Below are 9500 nucleotides of genomic sequence, written 5' to 3'. Positions count from 1 at the left end.
TATTGATGAGTGCTTAAATTCTGCAATTCCAAAACCTACCACTGGAGGAGGCATGTGTCTTGCTTACATTTTTGGGCAAAAGACTCCCACCGGCCACACTGATTGATCAACAGCATCCCCACCCTCTATCAATATGGGTAATTTCTATATATATGCAGCATAATGGACCAAATCCCATCTGTATGGCTTTGCTAGTACACTTAAATGACCCCATTCCTCCACCACCCTAGGCTTAATTCAATAAGCTCAATGCAAACTCAATTTCATATGAAGGTCTTCAGACAGCTATGCAGCCTGACTGTAGACCAGAGCACTGAGATGCCCCTTCATAGTTTCATTGCTTGAATAATAATGGTGTTTGTACATTCAAGGATACATGTGTGCATGTTAAATGTTTCTCTGCTCATTCAAACAAAATTAGAAGAGAAATACAGGAAAATATGCTGAAACGTGCTCCAAAGTTATCCTCAAATGTGTGCCGATACTCCCCAAAACATGCTATAAAAATGCTTTAGCCAGCTAAAGTGTTCATGCCTCTGCTTTAGTGTGATGTGCATCTCGGTGAGTATGAGTGGGACTTTTTACCTGTTGCACTCGAAGCCCCGGTCTATAGGCTGTCCCTCGCTCTTTGAGTGCGTGTCTTGATTGGTGATTGGCTGAAACGACAGGAACGGACAGGGTGTTCATCCTGGACTCGTACAGCATCCTCTGAGCTTTCAGAGACAGACCCTGTGTCAGAGGTTGAGTCCTTGCCCCTGCTGTCATGGCGATGACCCTTTGACCTCTCTGCTCAGTGTCTCTGAGGAAACAGAAGTAAAACTCGGGCCACAGAGAGTCTGAGGGGTGCATGCTGTGAGGGTACTGTGTCAAAGGACATATGCTGTGTACTTTACCTGGCACACTGGCAGGAGGCAGAGGGGTAGGCGGAAGTTCCCGCTCTAATACTCTCGGCTCCGGGGACATGAGCTCAGTTAGAACATCAGTTTTGATGGCTCCCCCATTATTTTTAAACTGCCTTGTGTTGACTTGAGTGATGTCGTGTGCCAACTTGCTGTCGCCTACATCTGTTTCCTCTGTCTCTGATTCCTTATCATTGTCCTCATCAACTTCTTCCATTTCTGTTTCTGTGTCCATCTCTTCTGCGGACTCGAACTCTGTCTTTGTTTCTGTGTCTGTCTCTAGATCCTCTGTGGGTGGCTCCTGGGATAAAACTGTATCCCCCTTCTCCATGACTTGTCCAGAATCTGTCAAAGTCTTTGTCACAGTCTTTTGGCCCCTTTGTCTCTTTGAAGCTTTGTCACCTGTTGATGTGGAAGTGATATCAGTGGTGTTTTGATGTGTTGGAGATTGTCCCAGAGGCTCCTCTGCCTCCAGTGCTGTCTTTCTCCCTGTGACAGTGCTATTATTTGGAGGTAGCACTGGAGGCAGAGGAATCACAGCCTGCCTCAGTAGCTCCTCCGCATCTATTTTCTTGAATTCCAAAAGGTTGGGTTTTATGGTGTGTTCTAAGGACCATGTTTGTCTTGTAGGCCCAAAGCCCTGTTTGGGTTCAGGTGGGATCTGTAAATCATCTAACCTCACTGATGTATTTCTCCCTGAGCCTATTGATTCTCCATCACTGTCTGACTCCTGGATCAGCAGGGCTGGTTCAGTGGGGTTTTCTGACCATGCAGTGGGACTGAGAATGGCTGTCTCCACTGTCTGAGATGGTACTACTACACCTTTCATGCCAGAGACATCTCTGGCTGTATTGGTTTGGTTTGGCTGATGAAGAGATCCAGCGGTTTGTGAATATACTGTTCTGTTTCTAGTGATCTTTGCTGCTTTATCATCCTGCAGTGTGGAAGTTTCATTCAGCCATCCTATCTTCTGAGTGAGCTTTAATTTGTCTGTTTCAGGTGTTATCCTTGTCTTTCTCTGTGTCTCTGGCACTGACTGAGCTCTTACAGATGGCAATGACTGTGCTGATAGGTTAGTGTTCTTGGCTGTGTCCTGCTCTGCAGTCTGATCTCTCAGCCTGGGTCCATGAGACTCTTCTCTGAATGTTGCCCTGGTCGCAACTCGATCAAGCACCTTCTCAGCAGCTAAAATCACTTTCTCCTGGAAAATAAGTTGAAATAAAAACTAATGTAAGATGTTAATTCTCATGTCCATTTTAAAAATAAGAATCTAAGCAGGATTGTTATATGCCTGTAAAGAAAAGAGTGTGCTTAAAAGAAGACCGCCCTCAAATACAGGTTATTATTCTTTCATAAACCTTGCCCTCTCATGCAGACTGTTTTCATGACCCTATGGAGCCACCGAACAGACAGACATGGAATTCTGGTGAAGTTAAAATTCCAAGCATTAGTGTCACACAAACAAAACATTATTCTTATCAGTTACATATAGCATTATTGATGGTCAGTTTAAGCCCTACACCTGCTATAGACCTGTGGACCATACCTGTTTGTCTGTGTGAGGGATGCAGGTGGAGTTGTAGTCTTGACAGTGCTGTCTGGCTGCTGTAGGATCACCCATTATGAAGGTCATCTGTTGTATGGTGCCCTGGACATGGATCAACCAAACAATAAAACATGCTATCAATGCCTTTTTCAAATCATCAGCATTGGAGCAATACCTTGTATATCAGATTTGTCTGTGTAATATTTTTTCAAATCATTTGGAAGCTGTCATTCATTTCTTTGCAAAACTCTAATTGAATGCCCATTTTTCATACGGTATGTATTCACATTGGCTATTGATCTCAGTGTAGAGATCTATTGGTTTCCCCTGTGACACAAACAATGATGAGGATGGGAAATGCTTAGCTATAAAACAAATCAGATGGAATATCATATATACAACAGACGGAGTGCATGAGAGCTTTGGGCAAAATCTATGGCCCATGAGGCAATCGCTACACAATAAAAAGTACATTAAAAAATGTAATCTTCTCAATAGGGGAAATCAATTGGTATGAATAATATTACCTGAAATACTAAAATAACAGGCAAAAACAGCAATCCCAGCAGCTCAATTCCTGAACCAAGAACTTGGGAAAGATAATATTTGGCTCATTAAACATAACTAATGACAGCCTAAAACATTTGATATGATCAATAAATTAAGTTTACTTCATTAAATGATGTGTTCTTTTGGGAGGGAAATGCTGTTAACTGTCTTTTTAATCTGAGCAGATACCAGACAATCTCATCAATCACATTGTACTCCACAATGTGGCATGTATTCAAACAAAGTTGAGTGAGAACTTTTGGGTCAATGACCTAGCCAGGGAGGACAGGACAGGTCTCAGACAGTGTTGACACTGCGGTCAGACTGGCAGCCTTTGTTTGATGATGTCATACAATGACAGTGTTATTCCATGGGTCCACTTAGGGTCAAGTAGCATTGATCCTGATTCCTGGGCCCTGTGACCCTGTGTAAGAGGCCGACTGCCATGCAGCTGGGAAGTAGAGCCTCGTCATGAATCTGTGGCAGCTTTCACAAGTCACATGTTTGTCTAGACAAGGCTCAGACAAGCTCCATCCCATCCCACACTTATTGTACTTAAAAGGGGTACAAATGCTCACTGTAGTGGTACCATGTAAGGTATGTCCATTGTACCATTTACTTACAGGTATATAGTTGTACCCTTGCAGATTGTACCTTAAATATGCCAATAGTATACCATATAGTCCACAGGTACAAAACCGTATCTTCAGAAAAGGTAAAAATGTGCCTTTTTAGGGCACCACCACAGTAACAAAGCTTTTTGTTCCTTTTAAGTGGCAAAAAATGTCCTCTTCTCTATATCAAGTCCCTCACGAACACACACATCTCCGCCATCCCACTTCTGACACCAATGGAGCGAATTGGGGGGTAGCCCCAAACGGGACTCAAACCTGAGTCCAGCGATTTTCAACACCTTAACCATTACACAAAGAGGTCTGTACCTCAAGACAAGGCCTCTCAATGTTGTGTTAATGTCACTACAATATGAATTACAGCCCTTTATTGTCACATGCTCTTAAGCTTTTGTAAAGACTTCAGAACTGGCAGCAGACATGCTCAAACTTTAATTAACATAACCATAGACCACTTTAACTGCTACAATACGTCCATTCACGGGTGGCCAAAAATAACTACCTGAAAGTCACGCCGCCATTAACCACGCCTCCATTAACCACGCCTCCATTAACCACGCCTCCACCCTGGGAACCAGAAATCTACCTTCACCTTTTTTTAGAGTGTGTGATGGTTGTACTTTTATAATCAAAATATAGTCCAAAAATTTAACATTATACTAGACTATCCGCACATGTACCCTAAAAGGTACATAACAGTACCATGTGAGATCATATGCATATCTCTGAAGATACACATATGATCTTGTACCTCTGAAGGCACACCCATATATTGATCTTTTTGTGCCCCAGGGATCAATACTGTAGCCTAATCGTACTGTTTTTTTCTGAGAGTGCAGGCCGTTCTCATATATGTCCGTCTCTGATTTATATACAGTCAAACTAGGGGAAAACATTATTAAAAAGGTGAGTTAACGGAATGATATCATCCCCCCCCCCAAACCATAAACGATCTATAATTAGACCAGGGCAGTGATTTAGGTAAACTTAGTCTCCAATGGGAACGGCTGAAAACAAAACAAGTCCCATTGATGTGGAGGAGAGGCCTTGTCAGGGACACCACTATCTGAGTCTTCACATGTCAAACAGCTATAGCAGTGATTGGAACTTTAAATCATAGAGTGTATAAGTAGTGTGGAAATACATGCCAAAAACCTCCAAAACAACTGAAGTATCTACTCTCGAATGCATTAGGTTGCCTTTGAGATATCACTTTTCACTGAACAAAGAACTCAATCATATTCAGGCCTCTCAGTTTATCCCTGTTTCCACTTGAATGTCAAGGCCAAAGACAGAATAAGACTGTATTACATCAGAATATTACACTCATTCTGTATAATATTACTTATTGCATAGGCAACTATTACATAAAGTACCGAGATATGACTGTGGTCTTGGGTTTGCCACTGCAAAGAGGCCAGTTTTTTACCCAACGATTTATGAGAGTTGTCTTGCAAATGTGAAAATCTTCTCTGTCCATCATCTGCTCGCATGCACGTGTAAAAAGGCCCCAGGCTTGATCCACAGATCCAGGGCATATTCCAGCCACAGGCTATACACTGTGTACGCACCACATGACGATGCAGGGGCAAGTAGTTACTAACAGTTGCATTTACAGAAAACCAGAAAAAATAACCAAGCAATGCTGTACTGAGAGAAGGCTGATAAAAATGAAATAACTCGATCCAAAGGGTTTAGTAAGTTGTTAGTATTGGGCCTTAATCCTATGTTGCATGTGACCAGGAACAATCCTCCTAACACAACAAAAGAAAGCAAAACACAACAATCTTGTCCAATCTTGCATTATATTTGTAAAAAGTATTGCATTCTTACAGCACTTGTCTCTTACTTTACATGTGAGGTACTACTGTCAATGAAAAATCGAGCGCAGAAGAACCAGAATTCAAGCAGAATCCATAACAACTACATTTCAAATCAACAGCATCCCCTGCTCTTCCCTTACCCCAGAATGTACCCCATAGAGCTAATAGCAGAGGTGGACTTACATAGCTGAGTAGCAGCAGAATCACGGCAGGGCCCTGCATCGCTGCAGAGCTGACAGACGGTTGATCCCTCTGACTGCAGTAAGAACAGGTCTCCCCCTCTCACTCACTCACACACACACTTAACTCAGCACCCAGTGCAGTGCTAGAACAGACCCCTCCCTGGACAAGGGCCAGTTCTAGGCTGGCTCCCACAGACACAGACCATAGCAGTGACGGAATGACCAGGAAAATAGCCCTCAACCACAGCAGACAATCACCACACAACAAATTCACAAGGTGACAGGTCCACTTCCTATGTACAGTGTGTAGCTCCAGACAGTCAGGTCAGTATCCACCAGGGATCTTCTTACGCGTAAACATCAGTGTATTCCATATGCATTGGTCAATTATTTTCAGACGGCAGTGCTAGTTGTTGGTGTGTGTGGTGTGTGTTAGTCCTGCTTTGTTCATGTGCAGGGAAGGACAGAGTGAGGGGAGACGTGAGGTTTTATACAGGCAGGGCAGCAGTGAGATAGCAGCAGCGTCACCCATAGAGGCCTTGTCACTGACGTGGGCCAGGATGAAGGATGTCTCCTGAGATGGCTGGACCACCCACACCACACTCCTGAGATGGCTGGACCACCCACACCACACACCTGCCTGTGTCCACACACCTTGGCTGGCTTAGAGAAGCCATACAGGACCACCAAATATAATATGATGATGGTTCTCCATTGATTTTAATATGTTATCATGCAGAGCTTTAATTGTGTAGAACTACCCAAAGGGCCAATATGAAATTCAAAAACGAAGCTCTGAACATTCAAATGTTAATTTTATTAATTTGATTCAAATGGACAAAATTCAAATTATGCATTAAATGCTTCGTAAAACAAGAGCAATATCAGTTCAAATAAGACGAGTTAATTAGTAAAATAACAGTAATATTACTAACTCCACCAGAAGATATGATTAATCAGCATAAATCACTGGGTCAATTCAATGTCTATTCCATGTTGGTTCAACTAATTTCATTGAAATAATGTGGAAACAACATTGATTCAATGGCACAAACCAGTGTGTGCTCAGTGGGTACTGATTAGTCCAATCAAGCCAAACGTTTTTCTGTGCCATTGAACTTCATATTGAGCCAACCTTCCTCCCTGGTGCATCCCCCTCTATTCCCCTGGGGTGGGAGGAGGACTGGGGCCAATGTGAGGAATGTAGCACGGGGGTCAGAAAAGCAGTGGGCTTACGGTAAAGGGTGTGTGGTGGGGCTGGGTGGCCCCTCCCAGCAGGATGAGACCCTGGGTGGAGACCTCCAGGCCGGGGTAGTTCCTCCAGGGTATACTCTCCAGCAGGCTACAGTCAGCATACACCTCCAGTCTGGACAGCGAGACAGACAGGGCCAGCCAGTGCCACTCGCCATCCCACAGGAGGCCTGCTGGGAACCTGCCCAGAGGAGGGGGACAGAGAAAGAGAGGTGTGGTGGATCAGTATAGACAATTGGTATAGAGCCACTCCACTGTAGAGGATGTTGTGCCTATGAGCTACAGCAGGATTAAGCAACTAGATTCACCCGCGGGCTGATTTTTGTCGGAGCAAATGGTTGGGGTTTCCGGAAAATAATTCAAATCATTTGTACACTGCAATTTTACTTAAAACTTTGGGGGCCCAAAAAAATTAGTTGGGTGCCTGTTGCCGACCCCTGAGCTACAGTGTCTATGTCAGGTAGAATTAGTAATTGAGATTTTTCTTAAGTGCAAAATAAATGATACGCTCAACGGACTTTCATAACATTGTAATAGGACACACAGTATTTGGTATACCAACCATTCTAATGCCATGTATTACAACATCACCAGCCATAGCCCGTGGTGTGAGGATAACATCTAATACAATCAAATTTGAAATCAAATAACATTTTATTTGTCACAAGTTTCATAAACAACAGGTGTAGACTAACAGTGAAACGCTTACTTATGGGCCTTTCCCAACAATGCAGAGAGAAAAAAATAAAAATAATAACACGAGGAATAAATACACAACGCGTAACGATAACTTGGTGACTGTGTGTGTCCATGAGCATGGCACATGTAATGTATATGTTGGTGCTGTCTCACTCGTAGTGGCGGCTCCAGGTACTGATGAAGGTGAGTAGTCCAGGTCCCAATCTCAGCTGTAGCAACTCCTCCCCTTCCTCTGACAGTACCGCTAGCAGGCTCCTCTCCTCCACCCACAGCCCCCCTAGCCTCAGCCTCATCACAATGCTCAACTCATCTGAAAACCTGACACATACACACATCAGGCTCACTGCATCATCAAGCAGAAACACACTTGACAGTCTTGTCTATACAATTGTGACTGACGCAAATTAGCAAGCCAAATAAGGCTATTTTGCATTCCAAGTGGAGTGAAATTGAATTTAGGTTATGTTTCAGACAAGGTAAGGGGTATACTGTTCCTTTAAACACATAGAAGCAATGTGACGAGTGGGTCCATCCAGACCAGTTTCACAAGCCAATGCAAAGTTTACCACAATGCTGGCAAATTAATTCAGCTTTAGTGCCTGACATGTCAATATTCAACTTCAGGTTCAGCACCAAAGCATAATCTCAACCTTGAGAGCAAGACACTTCATCGAAAGGGAATTTCCTCATCTACCCAATAAATGAACTTCTTATGGCTGCAGGGGCAGTATTGAGTAGCTTGGATGAAAGGTGCCCAGTTGCTAATATATGCATATTATTACTAGTATTGGATAGAAAACACTCTTAAGTTTCTAAAACTGTTTGAATGATGTCTGTGAGTATAACAGAACTCATATGGCAGGCAAAAACCTGAGAAGAAATCCAAACAGGAAGTGGGAAATCTGAGGTTGGTCGATTTTCAACCCAGCCCCTATTGAATACACAGTTGGATATTGGTTATGTTGCACTTCCTAAGTCTTCCACTAGATGTCAACCATCTTTAGAAACTTGTTTGAGGATTCTACTGTGAAGTGGGACCGAATGAGAAGGGAATGAGTAAGGTCTGCCATGAGCTGACCATGCTCTGACCATGTGCGTTCACATGCGAGGGAGCTCTGTTCCATCGCATTTCTGAAGACAATGGAATTCTCCGGTTCGAACATTATTGACGTTTTATGTTAAAAACATCCTAAAGCTTGATTCCATCGATCGTTTGACATGTTTCTACGGATAGGAACGGAACCTTTTGACATTTCGTCTGCAACTAGGGAACACACTTCATGACTTTGGAATTGTTAACCAAACGTGCTAACAAAAGTAGCTCTTTGGACAATAAATGATGGACATTATCGAACTAAATCAAACATTTAATGTGGAACTGGGATTCCTGGGAGTGCATTCTGATGAAGATCATCAAAGGGAATATTTATAATGCTATTTCCGACTTATGTTTACTACCCAATATGGCGGATATCTTTTTGGCTGCTTTGTTGTCTGAAAGCTGTACTCAGATTATTGCAGTTTTTAAAAAATCTGACACAGCGGTTGCATTAACGAGAGGTATATCTATATTTCCATGTCTAACAATTGTATTTATCAACATTTATAATGAGTATTTCTGTAAAATGATGTGGCTCTCTGCAATATCACCGGATGTTTTTGGAACTAGTGAACGTAACGCGCCAATGTATACTGAGATTTTTAAAATATAAATATGCACTTTATCGAACAAAACATGTATTGTGTAACATGAAGTCCTATGAGTGTCATCTGATGAAGATTATCAAAGGTTAGTGATTCATTTTATCTCTAGTTGTGCTTTTTGTGACTCTTCTCTTTGGCTGGAAAATGGCAGAAATTTTTCTGTGACTTGGTGGTGACCTAACATAATAATTTGTGGTGCTTTCGCTGTAAAGCCT

The sequence above is a fragment of the Oncorhynchus kisutch genome, linkage group LG13 (assembly GCF_002021735.2).
Source record: "Oncorhynchus kisutch isolate 150728-3 linkage group LG13, Okis_V2, whole genome shotgun sequence".
Taxonomy (NCBI): Eukaryota; Metazoa; Chordata; class Actinopteri; order Salmoniformes; family Salmonidae; genus Oncorhynchus; species Oncorhynchus kisutch.
This window is presented reverse-complemented; position numbering follows the sequence as displayed.